The sequence below is a fragment of the Rana temporaria genome, chromosome 6 (genome assembly GCF_905171775.1).
Source record: "Rana temporaria chromosome 6, aRanTem1.1, whole genome shotgun sequence".
Taxonomy (NCBI): Eukaryota; Metazoa; Chordata; class Amphibia; order Anura; family Ranidae; genus Rana; species Rana temporaria.
In genome coordinates, this window is record NC_053494.1 from 129938666 (window position 1) to 129962907 (window position 24242).

Genomic DNA, 24242 nt, shown 5'->3' on the forward strand with positions numbered 1-24242 from the left:
CAATATGCAGAGTATCTCGCAGGAACATATGCAGTGCTGCTGCAATATGCAGAGTATCTCACAGGAACATATGCAGTGCTGCTGCAATATGCAGAGTATCTCACAGGAACATATGCAGTGCTGGTGCAATTTGATTTGTGAAGCAGGACTGACTCCTATATATTTCTCTCCCTATAAGAACAATCAGGAACCTTTCCCTAAAGTATCTAATGCAGAGTATCTCACAGGAACATATGCAGTGCTGGCGTAATATGATTTCTGTAGCAGGACAGTCTGACTCCTAATTCTCTCCCTCAGATCAGATCAGCAGCAGCCTACCCTATCTAAAGCAGAGTGACGAGCTGTGCTATGTCCCTCTAGCTTATATAGAGTCTGGGTCACATGCTGGGTCACATGCTGCACTGGGCAATCACAGCCATGCCATTAGTAGGCATGGCTGTGATGGCTTCTAGGTCACAGGAGTAAAACAAATGGTGATTGGCTGCCCTGCAGCGCGCCATTACATTGCCGAACACCGGATCCGAACCCGAACTTACAGCAAATTGTTCGGGTTCGGGTTCGGGTCCGGGTACAAAAAAAACAAAAGTCCATACCGAACCCGAACTTTACAGTTCGGGTTCGCTCAACCCTAGTAGTGGTACAATGTACCCCATACTCATTCACATAGGGGGGCATGATCTACGGGCTCTCTTGTTAAAGGGGAAGACCCCCACAACCACCACCCAGGGATGTTGGGAAGAGGCCCTTATCCCCATCAACATGAGAAGAAGGTGCTTAGGTCTGGGGGCTTAGAGCTGACCCTACCCCAAAGCACATACCCCCCATGTTGAGGGCATGTTGCCTGGTATAGTCCAGGAGGGGGGGCACTCGCTTGTCCACCCCTTTCCTCACCTGCTGGGCTACATGCTCGGATAAGGGTCTGGTGTGGATTTTGGGGGGACCCCACGCTGTTTTAAAAAATGTTGGCATGGGGATCTGATATGGTCTTGAGGGAGGACTGTATTATTTTTTTTATTTTGGCGTGGGGTTTCTTCTCAAGATTTATACCAGACTCAAAGGGCCTGGTATGGTCGGATCAAAGTCGGATCCTGTTCACTGAAGTCGCATGGAGGTCACAGGGCAAAGTCAGATCAGAAGTCGTACTACTTTCATGTCGGATCCGTGTGAACATAGCCTAAAGCTTATACCGTAAAGAAATAAACAGCGTGACATCAGTCCACGCCCTTAGCTAATTTCCCAATAGATTAAAAAAATAACAATCTATTCTTGAAGGCTTCCAACCACTTATAGATAGGAAAAGTTACGCTAGTATAGTCCAAATAGTTCAATGAATGTTCAATGAATGTATAGAATTATATATAGTGCTTCAAAGATGAAATATTGGTAAGATGATGAGTTAAGTTATTCCTCTAGTAATAACACCACAGTGAATCACTCAACGAAGTGTGCCGCCACCTATAGAAAAACGTGCTTACCAGATGGCAAGCAAACCCAGGCATTTGGCTATAGCCCAGCCAAGGCCTTTACTTGCACAGAAGACTGTGAAATTACGCCCTGGATGGATGGCTGCATTGATATATCCACACACCAATACCACCATTCAATTAAAGATCATTGGGTTCAGAAACAAACTGGATGACACATGTCCTGCCAGCTACCCACAGGAATCAAAACAGTGGGGTTGGTTTTCTAGCATTTCCAAGGTATTTAGTAAGAGGCATGGTGAGTTTTCTGAAGTTGTAATTTTTTTCTCACAATTCTTGGGGAAATTAAGTAAATGTATTTATGTATTTATTTTTATTATTTACACAAAATTGTCATAATAACCAGTCATTTCTCCCACACAGCACATGCATACTTGCAATGACACCCCAAAATACATTCTGCTACTCCTTGTAAGTATAGCAATACCACAAGTGTGAGACTTTTACACAGCTTGGCCACATACAGAGGCCCAACATGCAAGTAGCACCTCCAGGCGTTCTAGGAGCATAAATTGCACATCTAATTTGATGACGAGCTATCACACTTTTGAGGGCCCTGGAGCACCAAGACAATGGAAACACCCACAAAATTACCCTATTTTGGAAAGCAAACACCCCAACGTACAATCTATGAGGCATAATGAGTCTTTTGAACGGTTCAATTATTTCCAGAAGTTTTTGAAAGATGTGGAAAAAAAATGAAAACGCATTTGTTTTACACAAAGTAGTCCATTTACAGTATAAGATATCTCCAACACATAGCATGAGCATAGCAAAAATTACACCCCAAAATACATTCTTCTACCCCTCCTGAGTATGGTGATACCACATGTGTGCAACTTTTACACAAATGGAAAAAATGTGGATACCCTGCGCTGCCAAAAATAAGTAGTAGCTGCTAACACGGCTTATTTGAAAAAAGCAAAAGAGCAAAGGAAAAAATATGTGTAGCGCTTAGACAATGAAATCTTAATGAAAATCATTGAAAACTGGTAAATGTGAACGTATAAAACACACAACAATGTACACAACGTTAGCAATGTATATGTGCATAAATGGTGTATCTAGTAAGTGATGAAGTCCTTTAGGAAAACCAAGTGTATAGATATCACATGACACAACATAGGTTATTAAACACACTGGCATGAAAAGAAAAACAAGTTAAATTGTGAATCAGCCGGCTGATATTAGTTGATAAAGTCCATATGAATCAAAAATCGATCAAGTGAATGAAAGAGTTAAATCAAATAAGTGACTTCTTCAGTGTGCAGTATTCCCATCACCAAAAGCAATGCAGGTTTACCAGAGCACGTAGACTTAAGATGACATATGCCACCAAAAGTCAAAGAAGGCTTATAATGATGTCATAAACGATCAATGGCAGAATCACAACTTAGCTGATCATCATATCCTCCAATGGGTAGATGGGAACCCCAGATGAAGTTCTGTGTCACGAAACGCATCGGGAGGACTCCACTGCCGCCCCACTTGTATACAAGCACATTTTATCTCAGCTAAATGTAAGTGTGATAGCTTTAATAAACCTTTTAAACTTTTTCAAGACAAGATTACGCTATGTGGCCACTTTTTTTTTTTTATCTCTTCATACTTCCGATAATTTGTGAGAAAACCAGCCTGGGGTTTGCATTTCCAGTACAGTTTCTACCTTAGATAGAAGAAGGTCCTGGACTGCCGCACTCCTTAAAACAATGTCTTTATTTGTACAAATAAAATCCAAAAACAACCAAAGCAATACAGTCAAAATGTGGTGAACAACAAGAAAAAGGTGGCTGACATGTTTCACATAATGTGATGCTTACTCAAAGCTAGTGAACAATGACAAAAACTGTTTTTAAAAAGAGGAGGGAAGAAAAGGTGAATTGGGTGTTTCACCAATTAACCCACAGGTGATCGTTAGTCAATGGAACACTTTGATGAACCCTCATGTGTCACAAATGGACTGCTATCGTGTATGGGATTAAGAAAAAATCTCATACCAGTGATAAAAGATGACAAAAAAAGATCATCATCTGTGTCCATGTGTGAAACAAATATATATCATAACCGATATGGTGAATAAAGTGATATGTGTATACCATGAATTAATAAAGTATTAAACAATACAACAATGATAAATAAGTAGATAATTGAATGTGAAAAAAGGGAAAAAAATGTGTATCGGTATGTGTATAAACACACACGGACATATAAAATGTCACAAAAATTCACACACAATATTTGTGTACTGTGATATAAAATGATTTGAAATTAACATTTATTGCTTAAAGTGGATGTAATAGGCTCATATATTGGTCTAAATGATCATTGGTGAATGATATAAAATATAGAGCTCATAAAAAAAAAAAAAAAAATTATATGTAAATCACAAATATGTAAAAATATAGTATTGTATAAAAATAGTATATACATGATTATGATACTATACGCTGTACCATGTCGTTCTGGTTTGGATGCCATTTTGAAGCATCTATATATCCTCATAATATTATGCAAAAAATGCTCAAAGAGACACATACTGATGTAGCATGGAATATAATGGACAAACCAGAGATGACATTATGGTATGCGTCAAGGGCAGAACTCTTCTAAGACCCCATTGTCTTCCATCTTCCATTTTCTATTTAAATTAAATTATGCAAACAGCACAAGATCATGTGCAGAAAAACCATAGACGCAGTCCGCAGGTGCATCTAAAAATAAAATAAAGAATAGAAATAAAAAATGGAAGAATAAAAGGTGAAAAATGCTTTGACATTCACAGTGTTTCAAAAAGTGTTGCCATCTTGGATTGTACTAATAAAATATGCAAAAATGCTGTAATTGACCAAAGCTGGATGTTATAAGTCTTACAGTTTCTACCTTCTTCCATCTATCTACCCATTGGAGGATATGATGATCGGCTAAGTTGTGATTCTGCCATTGATCGTTTATGACATCAGTCATTATAAGCCTTCTTTGACTTTTGGTGGCATATGTCATCGTAAGTCTACGTGCTCTGGTAAGCCTGCATTGCTTTTGGTGATGGGAATACTTCACACTGAAGAAGTCACTTATTTGATTTAACTCACTCATTCACTTGATCGATTTTTGATTCATATGGACTTTATCAACTAATATCCACCGGCTGATTCACAATTTAACTTGTGTTTCTTTTCATGCCAGTGTGTTTAATAACCTATGTTGTGTCATGTGATATCTATACACTTGGTTTTCCTAAAGGACTTCATCACTTACTAGATACACCATTTATGCACATATACATCACTAACGTTGTGTACATTGTTGTGTGTTTTATACGTTCACATTTTCCAGTTTTCAATGATTTTCATTAAGATTACCATTGTCTAAGCGCTACACATATTTTTTCCTTTGCGACTTTTACACAGCCTGGCCACATACAGAGGCCCAACATTTAAGTAGCTCTAGGAGCATAAATTACACACATAAATTCCTGTTACCAATTACAAACCAAAATAGATTCTGCTGAGCAAAGGGTAAAGAAAAGATTACGTGTGGTTTTAGTGGTGCAGTGGTACACAGAGGAGAGCATCAGTCCAGGCAGAACGTGGAAAGCAACAGAAAAACAGGCAGCAGGCCGCAGGCAGTAATACTGTCCATAGTCAGTACAGGTAGAGATGTTGTCAGCACAGCCAAAGCATTAGTCCAGATAGCTGGCAGGGATGTGTTCAGCAGAAGCAAAAGGATCAACCATGCAGCATGAAGGAATACTGTCCATAGTTAGTACAGGCAGCAGGCAGAGATATGGTCAGTACAGCCAAAGTATTGGCCCAGGAAACAGGCACATGGTTCATAACATCTTGGGTCAGTGCAGGAGGAGATATTGTCAGCACAGCCAGAGTATTTGTCCAGGCAGCAGGCAGGACCATCAAGCTTAGGGCCTCGGTCAGGAAAGAACGGGGACAGGTGTAGAGGCTTTGGCCACCCAAATTGCTTTGAAGCCTCTGGACTCCAGACCAGGGGCGTTGCTAGGTGCCAAAAAGACCAGGGGCTTCAGCCTGAAGCCAACACTGGGGGGGGGGTGTGCGTTCGCGTGCGTGGAGTGGCGTGGGGTGACCTGCTTGACACACATACCCTGACCTGCGTGTGTGTGTGTGTGTGTGTGTATACACACACACTGACATAACCTACATACACTGACCTCAGTGACCTGTCCTACATACACTGACCTAACCTACATACACTGACCTGTCCTAAATACACTGACCTCAGTGACCTGACCTACATACACTGACCTGACCTGTCCTTCATACACTGACCTGACCTGTCCTACATACACTCACCTGACCTACATACACTGACCTGACCTACATACACTGACCTACATACACTGACCTGACCTTTCCTACATACACTGACCTGACCTACATACACTGACCTGACCTACATACACTGACCTGACCTGTCCTACATACACTGACCTGACCTGTCCTACATACACTGACCTGCGATGCATACACTGACCTGACCTGCACACACTGACCTGACCTGCATACACTGACCTGTCCTACATACACTGACCTGACCTGTCCTACATACACTGACCTGTCCTACATACACTGACCTGTCCTACATACACTGACCTGTCCTACATACACTGACCTGTCCTACATACACTGACCTGACCTGTCCTACATACACTGACCTGACCTGTCCTACATACACTGACCTGACCCGTCCTGCATACACTGACCTGACCTGCATACACTGACCTGACCTGCATGCACTGACCTGTCCTGCATACACTGACCTGACCTGTCCTACATACACTGACCTGTCCTACATACACTGACCTGACCTGTCCTACATACAGTAACCTGACCTACATACACTGACCTGACCTGTCCTACATACACTGACCTGACCTGTCCTACATACACTGACCTGACCTGTCCTACATACACTGACCTGACCTTACCTACATACACTGACCTGACCTACATACACTGACCTGACCTACATACACTGACCTGACCTACATACACAATCACTGACCTACATACACTGACCTACATACACAATCACTGACCTACATACACAGACCTACATACACAATCACTGACCTACATACACAATCACTGACCTACATACACTGACCTACATACAGAATCACTGACCTACATACACTAACCTACCTCAGCCGTGGTAGAGATGCAGCCAGGACTCGAGGAGGCTCAGGAGCCGAGGAGGACAGCCGGAGGAGGACAGCCGAGACGCTGAAAAGAGCAGGGTCTGCCTGACCCTGTCATGAGATGCAGCCAGGCTCAGGAGGAGCCGAGAAGGATTGAAGACCCGCTGAACCGAGCGGGGATGGATGTGACATCACGGTGCGCCAGGCAGCTTTGTAATTCCTGCCTTTCTGAGCTTGCAGAGCCTATGATGGACGTCACATGTCCCGCAGTCCCGGATTGGACCAGTGGGATGTCCATCATAGGCGCTGCAGGTTTCCGGTAGGCGGAATCTGCTGTGTCTCTCGGCCACACACTCGGCAACACGGCACTCGCTCAGGGCTTATAATTATCTATGACATGCCCGAGACTCGGGGCTTTACAGCTACCCATTCGGGGCTCCAGCCTCCTTAGCCCACCCCTAATGACGCCCCTGCTCCAGACCCTGTTCTGGGAATTACAAAACAAAGAGAAAAACAAAAACGTGTTTTCTCAACTCAGAACCCTCTTCTGGAGCCCCTCACATATGTGAGACCCCTGTGTAGCAGGGTGAAAGATCAGTCCAAGGGGCAGGCAAAAACATGGTCAACAGGCTGAGGTCAGTGCAGGTAAAAGGCAGAAATAGATGGTAGGCAGAGGCATAGTCGATAGTCCAGGGTCAGTTCACGTGAAAGGCAGAAACATGGCGGATAAACAATGTTGACGGCATATTCATAGTCGATAAACAGGCCAGGGTCAGTTTACATGGAAGGCGATGATATGGTTGGTTGAGGCACCAGGCAAATATTCAGGACAGAAAATGGGGAAATGGCAGTCTATTATAAATATGGACTAATAGTTTATGAGAATTTGATAGCATCTGAGGCATTCTCCGATGCAAAGGCCAGGCTTGGAGGGACATTCGGGACAATGGAAACTGGTATCTTTCCTAACTCCTCTTTTGCTGCACACAGAATTTTTTTGGCATCTTCTTCCAGTTGCTGATTGTGGAAAATTAACAGGAAAATTACGCTCATGCAGTTTGCTGACACAATCAGAGTGAATGCTTTCTGGGGGGATACTTGTTGATAGACCAGGGCAGTGACAATGTCTTCAATACATTTTAGAAAGGTGTTGGGTGTTTCCGTAAATTTTTTGATAGGTGATGAATTCATTATACATGGCTAAATGAAAAAAGTAAATTGTGACTTTTTAATACCAGAAGAGGGACTTTCATCTTAATAGATAGGGCTGCAACATTTTTTTATTTAAATCCACCCCCCCCCCCAATGAATTTATTGTACTCATGGATACAGGAAGGCTTTCAAATGGGGCCGCGTCTTCTGCAAAGTTCCACAGAGGTGTTATCATGGATGGTGGACATGATGTACACATCTTTCTTATCCCTCCACTTCACAGCCAACACTTCCTCATTCCTCAAGCTTTCTGATTCCCCCTTTGTAGCCTTGTGGTTGTTGGAGATACAACAACTTTCAGCTTAGTCTATTGACTGCAGTTCACAACCAGGACACTAGATGTCGCTAATGCTCAGTGATATGTTATGCTTTTTCTATGATGTGTTGTATTTCCTGTATATTGTGCTGTACTTGTTGTTTTCTTTTTCCTGTCTGTTGTTTCTTACCAAGTGAAGTGACATCTTTGATATTGTGGTTATGTTCCAATAAAGAAGCCAGTTCCCGTTACTCCACAACTTATGATCTGAATCGACTCCGCTGCACCCAGCAATTGTACTCTGCAACAGGTTATGGGCCCAGTGTCCAGGTATAAAGCCTTATGACCAGGTGCGGCCCAGGAAGAACAAAGCCTCGATCAGGAGACAGTGTGGCTGATGCGGAGATCGATATAAGGAAGTTTTCCAGTGACATCTCCTATAGACAAGCAAGGCCTCGTACACACGACCGAACATGTCTGCTGAAACCGCGGACATGTCTGACCGTGTGTACGGCCTAGCGGACCGGATTCCTGGGCTAGCGGACAGGTTTCCAGCGGACAAAAGTTTCTTAGCATGCTAAGCAACTTGTCCGGTGGAAACCTGTCCGTCGGACATGTCCGATGGTTAGTACAACTCATCGGACATGTCCGCTGCCCCGAAATCCCACGCATTCGTCAAAGTGATTCGACACATGCGTGGAAGCATTGAACTTCCGGGTTCGTGCACGTCGCCGCGTCATCGACGCCGCCACGTCACCGCGTATTTTGTCCGCGGGGAATTTGGTCTGATGGTGTGTACACACATCAGACTAAATGATCCCAGCAGACATGTCCGATGAAAACGGTCCGCGGACCGTTTTCATTGGACATGTCTGGTCGTGTGTACGAGGCCTCAGACTGTTCATATATAAAGGAGGGAAAAATGTCTGGAAACTAAGAGCTTAAACTCTCAGTGGCCAAGCTGAACAATGACAATTATCAGCTATATAAGTTTAAAGTGGAAATGCTATTATGTAGAGATGACTTGTGGGAGGTTACCACCACAGAGAGGCCACAGGATAATAATCAGGACTGGAACAAGAAAAACAGACAGGCACGGGCCACCATAAGCTTACTAGTGGAGGATGATCAGCTCATTCATATACGCCATGAAAAGCATGTGGGACGTACTGAAAAGACTACATGAAAGATCCAGTTTAAACAGCAAGCTGTTTCTGCTGCAGGAACTTTACAAAATGAGACTTAGCAGAGAACAGGACATGCAGAAGCATATAAACACAATGCTGGAAGCGATTGCGCAACTCAGATCAATCGGGGAGAATATAACAGACAGTCACACTGCAGCCATGTTGTTATGCAGTTTGCCCGATACATATACTGCACTGATCAATGCACTGGAGACACGACCTGAGACAGATCTGACGCTAGCATTTGTAAAAACCAGGCTCATAGATGAGTATCAGAGTAGAAAGGAATTAGTGCATGACTCCACAGAAACCGACACCAGAACTGCTCTTAAAGCTACAGACGCAAGGTTACACAGGAAAGAGACCAAGTGTGTTTCAGATGCCACAAACAGGGACACATAAGGAAAGACTGTACTATATAGAAAGCAGAGCAAATGAGACAGCGTCCCTCTTATGCTAAACAAAAGGTCAAAACCACAATCAATGATCAATGGGAAGGAAACTGGAATGTCACATTTACAGCAACAGGCAACCATAAATGTTAAGGCTGGTGCATCGATTCGGGGGCAGCCAGTCACATGACGAATGATAGAAGGTTTTTCACAGAACTTGATCTGTACAACAAAGAAACGATTTATCTTGCAGATGGAAGCAACATGCAGAAGGATATGGGCATGGGACCCTTGTGTGCCCTGATGATGCGGGACACAATTTAGCCATACCAGTGAAAAGATGTGCTTTATGTTTCTAATCTAGAAGGAGGACTCTTATCTGTGAAGCATCTAACAGCCAGAGGACTCACTGTAAAATTCCAAGGTGACAAATGTTCTATTCTAAACGGCAAACAGACAATAGCAAGTGCCAAGCTGGATGATCATCTATATCACCTTGACACAGTGAAGGAAAAGGTGAGACTATGTACACACAAGCACAATGACTGTATACATATATGGTCTAAAGCAAGCAGCCAGAGCCTGGAATATAAAAATAAATTAAGTGCTTACACATCAAAACTTTCTAAGGAGTAAAGCAGACCCCTGCTTATACACAAAGTAATTGGCAAACAGATGGGTCTATATGCTTATTTATGTGGATGATATCCTGATTTGCTTTGAGCAACAAAGGGATGAAGCAGAAATACTGGAAAAACTAAATCAGCATATTGACACCAAAGACCTTGGCAACATAAAGAATTACCTTGGCATCCAGATCGAGAGAGAGGAAGATGGCAGCTTCCTTCTGAACCAAAGACACAAAATACAAGAAATAATTGAAACATTTGGAATGGAAGACGCCAAACCAGTAAATTCTCCTATGGAAACTAACTACCTAAAGGAGATGAATTGCCAAGATAACCCATTACCTGCTAATACTCAATACAGGAAAGCAATAGGGAAATTGCTGTACCTTACCACTGCTACAAGGCCAGACATTGCAGCAACTGTTGGAATCCTATGCAGAAAGGTTTCGATGCAAAGTCAAAAGGATTGGAATGCTTTAAAGCAAATCATTTGCTATCTTAAAGGGACTTTACAAGTTAAAGTTACCAGCAAGTGATGAAAGCACCTTAACAGGTTATGTGGATGCTGAGTGGGCAGGAGACACCAGCGACAGAAAATCTACCAGTGGCTACTTATTTTTCTTGTCAGGGGGTGCCATCAGTTGGACTAGTAAAAAGCAACTCTCTGTTACACTGTCGTCTACTGAAGCAGAATACGTCGCTGCAGCGCAGGCAAGCCAAGAAGTTATATGGCTGTGACAGCTATTAACAGACTTGGGTCAACCACAGTTGGGACCAACAGAAATCTATGAGGATGCCTTGTACTTGCGCACATGGAAGTAGTTAATTCAAGAACCAAGCACATTGATGTGAAGTTCCACTTTCTTAGGGATCTTCAAGAGCAAGGTCTTCTTGGGTTACTTTATTGCCCAACCGAGGATATGACAGCCGATATCCTTACAAAGCCCCTGACCGCTGAAAGACACTCACGGCTTACAAAGAAGATGTGTTTAACAGACTAAGCCTTAGCTGTTGAGAAGGGGTGTTGGGGATACAACAACTTTCAGCTTAGTCTATTGACTGCAGTTCACAAACAGGACACTAGATGTCGCTAATTCTCAGTGATATGTTATGCATTTTCTATGATGAGTTGTATTTCCTGTACATTGTGCTGTACTTGTTGTTTCTATTTCCTTTCTGTTGTTTCTTACCATGTGTACTCAGCAATCGTACTCTGCAACAGTGGTAACTAGACGCTGTGAGAAGCCCTTCCTGTTTTTTGTTATTCTTCAGGTATAGGTGGTGGAAATGGGGTAAACTAGGATAATGATTGTCCTTTAAATGTTCCCGTTTATTCCCATGTACGGTGGACAGTCAGGGGGCTGGAGCTTTAATCCATACATCACCCTCTTACTGGGGATAAACTGCTTGATTCCCAGCCGGCCTGTGAAATGAACCAGGGATTCGTCCACAGAGATGTTCTGGTCAGGGATATAAAATTCGACACAACTCTTGGAGACAAAATCAATTAGGGGCAAATTTTATATAATTTATCAAAGTTGGGATGATTTTGAGGGGGCACTACAAGTTATCAATGAAATACAGGAAACACATTATAATGTCATAGCAGGACCCGTTACATGACAGATGAAAAAATAGGCATATGGTGGATGGGGGTTGGTAGACCAATATGCATGCATTTCATTTTTTGTAAGCACCATGTTGAGCTTAAGGCCTAAGGCCAAAGGGTTGTTTTTTTATGAATTGAAGGGCAAAAAGATTGGTTTGGTCCACAATGTCTTGAACTAATTCATCAGGGAAAAATAAATTAAAAAAATGTATTTCAGAGAAACCTTCGGTGTTGACCTACACCCCTTGCTGTGTTGTGAAAGGGGGATTGTGGCTGAACCTGTGCTAGAAGGCAGACACAATGGGCTTGCCAAGGTATCCAGAAGCTGAGTTTGGGCCCTAATTCTTTGGAGTAAAATTCCAGTGCTTGTACTGGGCCTTTCCTCTTGGGGTCTAGCAATGCTTGTACTGGGCCTCTCCTCCTGGGGTCTAGCGACATTGGCCTTTGCTTATTGGCCACTGGGGTGTCTGTCACTGCTGGTAGCTGCCTGGTCTTCAGACCGTTTTCTTTTTGGACGGTCTACTTCCTCCTCTGATTCGGATGTAGATGTACTGGCTGCGAATGGCTCATATTCTTAACTAGAATTGGAATCAGAACTGTAACTGGGCAGTGAGAACTCCCCACTGCTCTCATCGGCCAGACTCTGTATTTAATATGCCTTTTCCTGGAGAGTATACTTTTCTGGACATAGTGGCTGTATGACGGGTGACACTGATGGGCTAAATGTCAGGGACTAATGGGCTGCATGTCAGGGACTAATGGTCTGCATGTCAGGGAATAATTGGCTACACGTAGGTAGTAATTTGCTGCACAGACAGGTACTCTGATGGGCTCACGGGACAGGTACTCCTGATGGGATAACAGGTCAGGTACTAGTCCTGATAGTATGAGAGGTACTCAGATGGGATGACAAGTACTCTGACAGGATGACAGGTACCCTGATGAGCTCAGACAGGTACTTAGATGGGATGGATGACAGGTACTCAGATGGGATGGATGAAAGGGACTCAGATGGGATGGATGGATGACAGGTACCCTGATGAGCTCAGACAGGCACTCAGATGGGATGATGACAGGTACTCAAATGGGATGGATGGATGACAGGTACTCAGATGCAGTGGCGGTGCATCCACAGAGGCCGCAGGAGCGCCGCCCACTCTCTCCTGCACCGCTCTAATTACCAATAGATAGATTCATGCATTGCATGAATTTATCTATTGTTGCCGCTGCCTCCCCCTATTCATGTGCTTGGCCCATTGTCGGGTGCTGGGCATATGAATGACAGCAGCGGGTGTTTTTTGGAAGCGCCTGATTAGAGCTAGAGGCTCTAATAGGCTTCCTGATTAATGGTAAATGGTAAGCAGCGGGTAAATGGTAAGCAGCGGTCGCACTGCTGTGCGTTCGCTGCTTACATAGTGCTGTGTTAAAGAAGCGAATACATCCAAGGGCAGACTGACAACTCTTGGAGCCCCCAGATAATAAAAGATTATGGGGCCCCTTGGCAATAGGAGATAATGGGGCCCCCAGGCAATAGGAGATTATGGGGCCCCCAGGCAATAGGAGATTATGGGGCCACACAGTATACACATACAGGCGATTCAGTTGGCATTTGTAGCGCTATATAAGTAATTCACTCACTCACATACACAATATACACACACAGTATACACACACACATACAGTATACATACACAGTATACACACACAGACACACAATATACACTAGGGATGAGCCGAACACCCCCCAGTTCGGTTTGCATCAGAACATGCGAACAGGCAATAAAGTTGTTCGAACATCCGAACACCGTTAAAGTCTCGACTCGACTCGAACATGAAAAATCGAAAGTGCTAATTTTAAAGGCTTATATGCAAGTTATTGTCATAAAAAAAATTTGGGGACCTGGGTCCTGCCCCAGGGGACATGTATCAATGCAAAAAAAGTTTTAAAAACTGCAGTTTTTTCGGGAGCAGTGATTTTAACCACTTCAGCCCCGGACCATTTTGCTGATCAATGACCGGGCCACTTTTTGCGATTCGGCACTGCGTCGCTTTAACTGACAATTGCACGGTCCAAACAAAATTGGCGTCCTTTTTTCCCCACAAATAGAGCTTTTTTTTTGGTGGTATTCGATCACCTCTGCGGTTTTCATTTGTTGCGCTATAAACAAAAATAGAGCGACAATTTTGAAAAAAATCTATATTTTTTACTTTTTGCTATAATAAATATCCCCAAAAAAGATATAAAAAACCTTTTTTTTCCTCAGTTTAGGCCGATACATATTCTTCTACCTATTTTTGGTAAACAAATTTAATAAACATTTATCGATTGGTTTGCGCAAAATTTATATAGGACACATCGGACACTTTTGACAAATTTTTGGGACCATTGGCATTTTTATAGCGATCAGTGCTATAAAAATGCATTGATTACTGTAAAAATGTCACTGGCAGGGAAGGGGTTAACACTAGGGGGCAAGGACGGGGTTAATTATGTTTCCTCATTGTGTTCTAACTGAAGGGGGGTGGGACTGACTAGGGGAAGTGACAGATCGCTGTTCATACATTGTATGAACATGCGATCAGTAATTTCTCCCCTGAAAGGACCGGGAGCTGTGTGTTCTCGCTCTGTAATGAGGGGCACGCGCATCTGCAACAGGGGCCTAGTGGCTGCAATGCAAAATCACGTTATATTATGTGATTTTGCGCAGCCGAGCTGACCTGCCACCGTAAAACTACGGTGGGCGGTCGACATGAGGTTAATAATGCTTAAAGTGAGACAATAAAAGTGAAATATTTTAAATATTTGTACCTGGGGGTGTGTATAGTATGCCTGTAAAGTAGTGGTTGTTTCCCGTGCTTAGAACTGTCCCTGCACAAAGTGTAATTTCTGAAGGAAAAAAGTCATTTAAAAGTACTCATTTAAAAGCGGCTATAATGAACTGTCGGCTCCTGGCAATACAGAGAAAAGTCATTGATAAAAAAAAAATGTGTGGGGGGTCCCCCCAAATTCAATTACCAGGCCCTTCAGGTCTGGTATGGATATTAAGGGGAACCCTGCGTCAAATTAAAAATAACGTGGGGTTCCCCCCAAATATCAATACCAGACCCTTAAGATCTGGTATGGGTTTTAAGGGGAACTCCACACCAAATAAAAAAAAATGGCGTAGAGTTCCCCACCAAATATCCATACTAGACCCTTTATCCGAGCACGCAACTTGGCAGGCCGCAGGAAAAGAGGGGGGATGAGAGAGCGCCCCCCCTCCTGAACTGTACCAGGCCATGTTGATGGGGACAAGGGCCTCATCCCCACAACCCTTGCCTGGTGGTTGTGGGGGTCTGTGGGCAGGGGCTTATTGTAATCTGGAAGACCCCTTTAACAAAGGGGACCCCCAGATCCCACTCCCCCCATGTGAATTGGTAATGTGGTTGTTTGTACCCCTACCATTTCACAAAGAAAGTGTAAAAAATTGTAAAAAAACACACAGACACCATTGGGATAAGTCCTTTATTAAAAATAAAAAAAAATAAAATAAAAAAGATTCCAGCGGTGGTAATCCACTCTCGGTCTCCACTCCAACGCTGTCAGTATTCTGCGATGGATGCTCTCCTCTCCGGAGTCCAGCGATGGATGATCTCCTCTCCATCCAGGTCCAGGCTCCAGGGATGTCCAGCACAGCGCATCCTGTCTCCACCGGAGACACCCGGGAATATCGTCGCCACAGCCTGACAGGTCTTTTGTATCTGAGGGTGGGGCCACCCGTTACGTGACCCTGTACCCTCTGACGCAAGGGGAAACCCAGGCTTTCCCAGTGATGTGACAGGTGACACTTATCAGGCGTCCAATCACAGCATCACTGTGTCATAACAGGAGACAGAAGAGGATGTCTTTAACCTGTTCCCCTTATTCGCGTGTGTTTCTGCTCACATATTGGAAGAAGGGATGAGCCCGATGTTCGAGTCAAACGTAAGCCGAATAGCAAACAATTTGGGGTGTCCGTGGCAAATTCGAAAGCCACGGAACACCCTTTAAAAGTCTATGGGAGAAATCAAAAGTGCTAATTTTAAAGGCTTATATGCATGGTATTGTCATAAAAAGTGTTTGGGGACCTGGGTCCTGCCCCAAGGGACATGTATCAATGCAAAAAAAAGTTTTAAAAATGGCAGTTTTTTCAGGAGCAGTGATTTTAATAATGCCTAAAGTGAAACGATAAAAGTATAAAATATTCCTTTAAATTTTGTACCTGGGGGGTGTCTATAGTATGCCTGTAAAGTAGCGCATTTTCCCAGTGTTTAGAAAAGTCCCTGTAGCAAAATTACATTTCTAAAGGAAAAAAGTCATTTAAAACTGCTTGCGGCTATAATGAATTGTCGGGTTCCCCCAGTCTATTACCAGGCCCTTTGGGTCTGGTATGAATATTAAGGGGAACCCCAAACCAAAATAAAAAAAAATGCATAGGGGTCCCTCTCAAAATCCATACCAGACCCTTCAGGTCAATTTTGTTTTTAATTGGGCAGTGGGGTCTGATGAAAGTAATTTATAAGTGGTTGTATCATCTAGCAACCTTTTTAGATCTCTGTAGTGTAGCTTCCTTTGGTAAGTACTACCACTCCCACCTTGTCCGCTGGTCGGACTACTATTTGTTTATTTTTTTTCAAGTTTTTTGATTCCCTCCCATATTGATTGATTGGCGTTGGATTGTTTACCAGGAGTTGTTTGATTTCATCTTGAACCATATTTTTGAATACTTTGATATGATGATGGGTGCTCTTTTTGGGGTTAAACACCAATTTTTTTTTGCAATCCGCTATGTTGATACACTGTATCTTCTATTTGTGGCAGAATAATATTCGGCTGGGCAGCAAAATGTTTCTTTATATTTACTTTTCTAACAAAGAATTCAAATTTGTCAACATTTTTATCTAGTGCATTCTTCTTCCGGAAAATCTGTCCCTGTGTTTCTGTGTTTTGTTGTCCCACTTTCTTTTTCCTTACTACCTCTTCCTCTTCTACCTCTTTTTCTGTGTGTTCTTTGGGGTATTGGGGTGCAGTAGGTGGGATCCTGTAGGGCTCTTTCCATCCCCTCCACCCCCCCCCTGTTGATGGTAATTCTGGTAGGGCAATGTTCTCCCCCTAAAATTGCCCCTAAAATTGCCCCTAAAGTTACCTCTAGGAGGCCTTGGTGGATACTGAATGTGGCCTTGTTTATAATACTGGTAATTGTATCTGATGGCCTAGTTGAACCTATTCTAGATGTGAACCTATTCTAGATGGATACTGAATAGGGTTCTGGATAGGGATAGGAATTAGCATTCTCAGAGGAGTAATTGTTGGCATTCTGAGAAGGGTATCCCTTAGGATTGGTGGGATCAATTTCTATACTTAACAGGATTTTGCCAAACTCTCAGGTGATATCAATCTCACAAGAAATAAAACATTGCGTAATCCTGTATGGTATTTTATTCTTAAAAATCCAAAGTAAATGACCGCATAAATCTCAGTGTTCAACAGTTGCAAAACTGCCTGCTATTAGGCCTCTCTATGCTTTAATCTTACACATTAGGCACAAAACTATATTTACAATACAATGTACAGTACAAGTATGGTGGTAGATTACCTCTCAGCTTCAGGTCAGTTCATACTAAGTGCTTGTGTGTCCCCAGGACAAAGAGGGTGGAGGATTCAAATAAGGCTTCTGTTTACATGTGAGATGTGCTAAGGAAAGACAATGACCAGACCATGGAAGAAAACTATTTACAATAACACCAACAGGAAAGTTTGGAATGGTGTGATGATGAAACACACTCAATGGTTTAAATATATTCCCATCTAACTAAAATATATTTCTAATTATAATATTATGTATATCTGTTAATGGAGATTTCACATAAACTCATTATCTAACAAAGAGGCATAGGAGATGTCCGTAACTACCTCTTCAAATCCAGTAATGGATTATGTTTACATGTTAATCATGTTGTTTGATTTACAGTGCCATGAAAATGTATTAATTCCCCTTCAAATTTTCCAAATTTTGTCATGTTACAATCCAAAACTTACATTTTTTTTTATATAAAAGACTAACACAAAGTGGCACATAATTGTGAAGTGGAATGAAAATGAGGAATAGTTTTTAAAATGTTTTACAAGTAGATATCTAAAAAGTGTGGTGTGCATTTGTATTCAGCCCCCCTGAGACAATACTTGGTAGAATCACCTTTTGCTGCAGTTACATAAGTTTTTTTGGGTATGTCTCTACCTGCTTTGCACATATAGAGAGTGAAATTTTTGCCCATTCTTCTTTGCAAAATAGCTCAAGCTCTGTCAGATTGGATGGAGAGCGTCTGTGAACAGCAATTTTCAAGTCTTGCCACAGATTCTCAATTGGATTTAGGTCTGGATTTTGCCTGGGCACTTCTAACATATGAATATGCCTTAATCTAAACCAGGGGTGTCCAAACTTTTTTCAAAGAGGGCCACATTTGATGAAGAGAACATGCTCGAGGGCCGACTATTTTGCCTGACATTCTCTGAACCTTTAAAATTTGATCTAAGTGTGTTTGCCCGAGCACTAATACACTGCACAACAAGAATTCTCTTGCCTTTGTAGCTGTGTGTGGTGAAGAGATGAGCTCAGGCGTGTTATTTGGATATACTGTATATATCTCTTTTGTGGCCCCGACGAATCCCTGAGTGCTGCTCAGGACTAAGGTTGAGCTTGGGCATGTTATTTGGATATACCGTATTTATCAGCGTATAACACGTACAGGCTTACCACTGCCATGAATGCAGCCTCACCACTGCCATGAATTCAGCCTCACCACTGCCTGAATGCAGCCTCATCACTGCCATGAATTCAGCCTCACCACTGCATAAATGCAGCCTCACCACTGCCATGAATGCAGCCTCACCACTGCCATGAATGCAGCCTCACCATTGCAATCAATGCAGCCTCACATGTGCCATGAATGCAGCCTTACCATTGCTATCAGTGCAGCCTGATCGATGACCATCTGCAGCCTCGGAGGGGACCGGGAGGGACAAGTGCCGTCAGATTACGTCAGAATTTGTTGTTTACTCGTGGCCTCTTAAATACAAAGTCCCGCCTCCTATGATAAACAGAACAGTCATCCAATGGCATCCCAGGAAACGGCACTTCCTATTACAGATGCCGCTAAGTAAACAGGAGATTCTCTTTATGTAATCTGACGGCGCACGTCCTGTGCCCTCCGAGGCAGCGCAGATAAATATGGTATATACATTTTGTGGCCCACAGGGCACGTGTGAGGCTGCAATGGCTATATATATCCAAATCCCCAGGGGGGCCATATTAAATCACCAGGGGGGCCGCAATTGGCCCCCAGGCCGGACTTTGGACATGCCTGATCTAAACCATTCCATTGGAGCTCTGGCTGTATGTTTGGGGTCGTTGTCCTGCTGGAAGGTGAACCTCCATCCCAGTCTCAAGTCATTTGCAGACCTTACCAGGTTTTCTTGTATGATTGCCCTGCATTTTCATCCATCTTTCCATCAACTCTGACCAGCTTCCCTGTCCCTGCTGAAGAAAAGCATCCCCACAACATGATACTGTCACCACCGTGTTTCACGGTGGGGATGGTGAGTTCAGGGTGATGTACATTGTTCATGTTCTGCCAAACATAACATTTTGCTTTTAGGCCATAAAGTAAAATTTTGGTCTCATCTGACCAGAGCACCTTCTTTCACACGTTTGCTCTGTCCCCCACATGGCTTCTCGCAAACTGCAAATGTGACTTTTTATGGCTCTCTTTCAACAATGGCTTTCTTCATGCCACACTTCCATAAAGGCCATATTTTTGGCGAGCATGATTAATAGTTGTCCTGTGGACAGATTCTCCCATCAGCTCCTCCAGAGTTACCATGGACCTCTTGGCTGCTTCTCGGATGAATGCTCTCCTTGCCCAGCCTTTCAGTTTAGGTGGACAGCCATGTCTTGGTAGGTTTGCAGTTGTGCCTTACTCTTTCCACTTTTGGATGATGGATTGAACAGTGCTCTGTGAGATGTTCAAAGCTTGGGATATTTTTTTATAACCTAACTCTGCTTTAAACTTCTCTACAACTTTATCCCTGGTCTGTCTGGTGTGTTCCTTGGCCTTTATTATGCTGTTTGTTTACTAAGGTTCTCTAACAAGTCACTAAGAGCTTCACAGAACACCTGTATTTATACTGAAAATAAATTACACACAGGTGGACTCTATTTACTAAGTAGGTGACTTCTGAAGGCAATTGGTTCCACTAGATTCTAGTTAGGGGTATCAGAGTAAAGTTTTCAATTTGTTTTTATTCATTTTTTTTAACACAGATATAATTTACATTTCATTGCCAATAATCATACAAAAAAAGGGGGTTTGCATTTAAAATGGATTCAACATTTCATACACATAAATAACAACAATAACAACTACATATAAAACAACAATATGGGTCAATCTTGCATTCTCCTAATTTTTCTCTCTCTTCCGCCTCTGCTCTCCCCTCCCCCCCATGGAGGGGGGCGAAGAGAAAGAAAGAAAAAAAAGATTTCCCTCCCCCTTCCCAAACCTCCTATTTAGGTGCTAAGGGCCAAATTCTCAAAAACTCTGCGTAACTTAAATTTCAGCAGTTAAGTTACACTGACTTAAAATTTCTACCTAAGTGCCTGATCGTCAAAGCACTTAGGTAGAAATTACACGCTGTGTAACTTAAGTGCCGCCGTCGTAAGGCGGTCCTCCTCTCCTGGGGGCGTTTAAAATTTAAATGAGGCGCGCTCCCGCGCCGGCCGTACTGCGCATGCGTGTGACGTCATTTTCCCGACGTGCAGCGCGCGAACATAATTAACGCCGGTCGGCTTTGAGAATTTCGACGGGACACTAAAGTTGCGACAGGTGAAAAAAAAAGACGCGCCGGGCAAACAAATAATTATAAAAAAAAATGACAGCGTCGCTCAGCATGCATTCCTGAGAGGGAGAACTCCATGCCAATTTTCAAAGAAAAAAACGGCATGGGTTCCCCCCCCAGGAGCATACCAGGCCCTTAGGTCTGGTATGGGTTGTAAGGAGACCCCCCCACGCCGAAAAATTTACGTAGGGGGTCCCCCTACAATCCATACCAGACCCGTATCCAAAGCACGCTACCCGGCCGGCCAGGAATGGGAGTGGGGACGAGCGAGCGCCCCCCCCCTCCTGAGCCGTGCCAGGCCGCATGCCCTCAACATGGGGGGGTTGGGTGCTCTGGGGCAGGGGGGCGCACTGCGGGCCCCCCCACCCCAGAGCACCCTGTCCCCATGTCGATGAGGACAGGACCTCTTCCCGACAACCCTTGCCATTGGTTGTCGGGGTCTGCGGGCGGAGGCTTATCGGAATCTGGGAGTCCCCTCAAATAAGGGGGCCCCCAGATACCGGCCCCCCACCCTAAGTGAATGGATAGGGGTACATCGTACCCCTATCCATTCACCTGGAGGCAAAAAGTAAAATGTAGTAAACACACAACACAAGGCTTTTTAAAATATTTTATTATTCTGCTCCGGAGGCCCCCCCTGTCTTCGTTATTAGCTCAATTAGCAGGGGGGGCTTCTTCTTCCGCTCTCCGGGGGTCTTCTCCGCTCTCCGGGGGGGGCTTCTCCGGACTCCGGGGGGCTTCTTCCATCTTCTCCCCTCTTCCGCTGTTGACTCGGCGAACCCCGGTTCTTCTGCAGCTCTCCGGTGCCTTCTTCTTCAGCGCTGGCTGCCTGCTATGTTTGTGTGTTAGCTCGATTTCAAACAGGCAGCCAGCGCGGTCTTCTGTGGCGTCAGGGTCTTCTCTTCCTTTCTTCCGATGTTGCCTCGTCGCCTGTTGTCGCTGTAATGATGGAAGCGCGCCTTGCATCCCATTTATATAGGCATCACCGTCCCATCATGCTCCGGTAGGTACCCACGTGGTGGGTGCACGTGGGTAGGCACCCACCACGTGGGTACCTGCCGGAGCATGATGGGACGGTGATGCCTATATAAATGGGATGCAAGGCGCGCTTCCATCATTACAGCGACAACAGGCGACGAGGCAACATCGGAAGAAAGGAAGAGAAGACCCTGACGCCACAGAAGACCGCGCTGGCTGCCTGTTTGAAATCGAGCTAACACACAAACATAGCAGGCAGCCAGCGCTGAAGAAGAAGGCACCGGAGAGCTGCAGAAGAACCGGGGTTCGCCGAGTCAACAGCGGAAGAGGGGAGAAGATGGAAGAAGCCCCCCGGAGTCCGGAGAAGCCCCCCCCGGAGAGCGGAAAAGACCCCCGGAGAGCGGAAGAAGAAGCCCCCCCTGCTAATTGAGCTAATAACGAAGACAGGGGGGGCCTCCGGAGCAGAATAATAAAATATTTTAAAAAGCCTTGTGTTGTGTGTTTACTACATTTTACTTTTTGCCTCCAGGTGAATGGATAGGGGTACGATGTACCCCATATCCATTCACTTAGGGTGGGGGGCCGGTATCTGGGGGCCCCCTTATTTGAGGGGACTCCCAGATTCCGATAAGCCTCCGCCCGCAGACCCCGACAACCAATGGCAAGGGTTGTCGGGAAGAGGTCCTGTCCTCATCGACATGGGGACAGGGTGCTCTGGGGTGGGGGGGCCCGCAGTGCGCCCCCCTGCCCCAGAGCACCCAACCCCCCCATGTTGAGGGCATGCGGCCTGGCACGGCTCAGGAGGGGGGGGGGCGCTCGCTCGTCCCCACTCCCATTCCTGGCCGGCCGGGTAGCGTGCTTTGGATACGGGTCTGGTATGGATTGTAGGGGGACCCCCTACGTCAATTTTTCGGCGTGGGGGGGTCTCCTTACAACCCATACCAGACCTAAGGGCCTGGTATGCTCCTGGGGGGGAACCCATGCCGGTTTTGAATTTAAAAATTGCCGTGGAGTTCTCCCTCAGGAATGCATACCAAATGCCGTCGCTGGAATGGGCCTTTACAAGGTTTGGCTAACTTTCCACATTGTAAAACCAGCCCTAATTTTGCGCCGGCAAATTCGGAACTTAGGCAGAAATCAAAGTGCTGAAATGCTTTGAAAATCTGCTTAAGTCCTCATTTGCATACGCAAAGCTGGATTTCAATGAGAAATGCCCCCAGTGGCGGATGCGGTACTGCATCCTAAAATCTGACCGTGTAAGTGTCTTACACATGTCAGATTTTCTGCCTAACTTTGGAAAAAGCCTTTTGAGAATCGTTTCCAAAGTTAGGCACAGGGATACGCAGGCTGAACAGCAGTTAAGTCTGCGTATCTCTTTTGAGAATTTGGCCCTAAGTGCCCAATTCCTATTTCTTATCCTTTAGTGACCGTGCCCTCCCTTTCTATTGTTATGAGGGGGCAAGGGTGACACTCCTACCCCATTACCCATACGCCTCTCCCAAAAGAGGGGAGAGAAAAAAAAAAGTAAAGAGGGCTGAATACAAATGCATGGCACACTTTTCAGATATGTATTTGTAAAGAATTTTGAAAAATATTCATAATTTACCTTCCACCACAAAATTATGTGCCACTTTGTGTTGGTCTATCACATAAAATCCCAATAAAATACATTTAAGTTTTTTTTTGGTTGTAACATGAAAAAATGTCGACGAGTTCAAGTGGAATGAATACTTTTACAAGGAACTGTATTTTATAAAAATGATGGGTGGTTGTCACCCATCATGTACCATCTGAGTAAATTCAATATATTTTTTTATTAACCACTTTACGACCAGCCCCTGCAGTTTTACTGCTTCAGCATGGCTGTGCGAAGCTATGTTATGTTACGTCACTTCGCCCCCGGACCAGATGCAAGTGCCCGGCGGGCACGATGACCGATGGGTACCCACGATCGCTTGTGACACAGCGAGAACTGGGATCTGTGTGTGTAACCACACAGATCCCGGTCCTTTCAGGGGATAAATTACTGATTGTGTGTTCATACAAAGTATGAACAGCGATCTGTCATCTCCCTTAGTAAGTCCCATCCCCCCTTCATCAGTTAGAACACAGAGAGGGAACACAGTTAACCCCCTTGCGTTAACCCCTTCCTTGCCAGTGAAATTTTTACAGTAATCAGTGCATTTTTATAGCACTGGTCGCTGTCAAATTGTCAATGGTCCCAAAAATGTGTCAAAAGTGTCCGATCTGTCCGCCATAATGTCGCAGTTCCGATAAAAATCGCCATTACTAGTAAAAAATAATACAAAAAATGCCATAATTCTATGCCCTATATTGTAGATGCTATAACTTTTGCGCAAACTCAAAATATGTAAAATAATACATATCGGCCTAAATTGAGGAAAAAAATC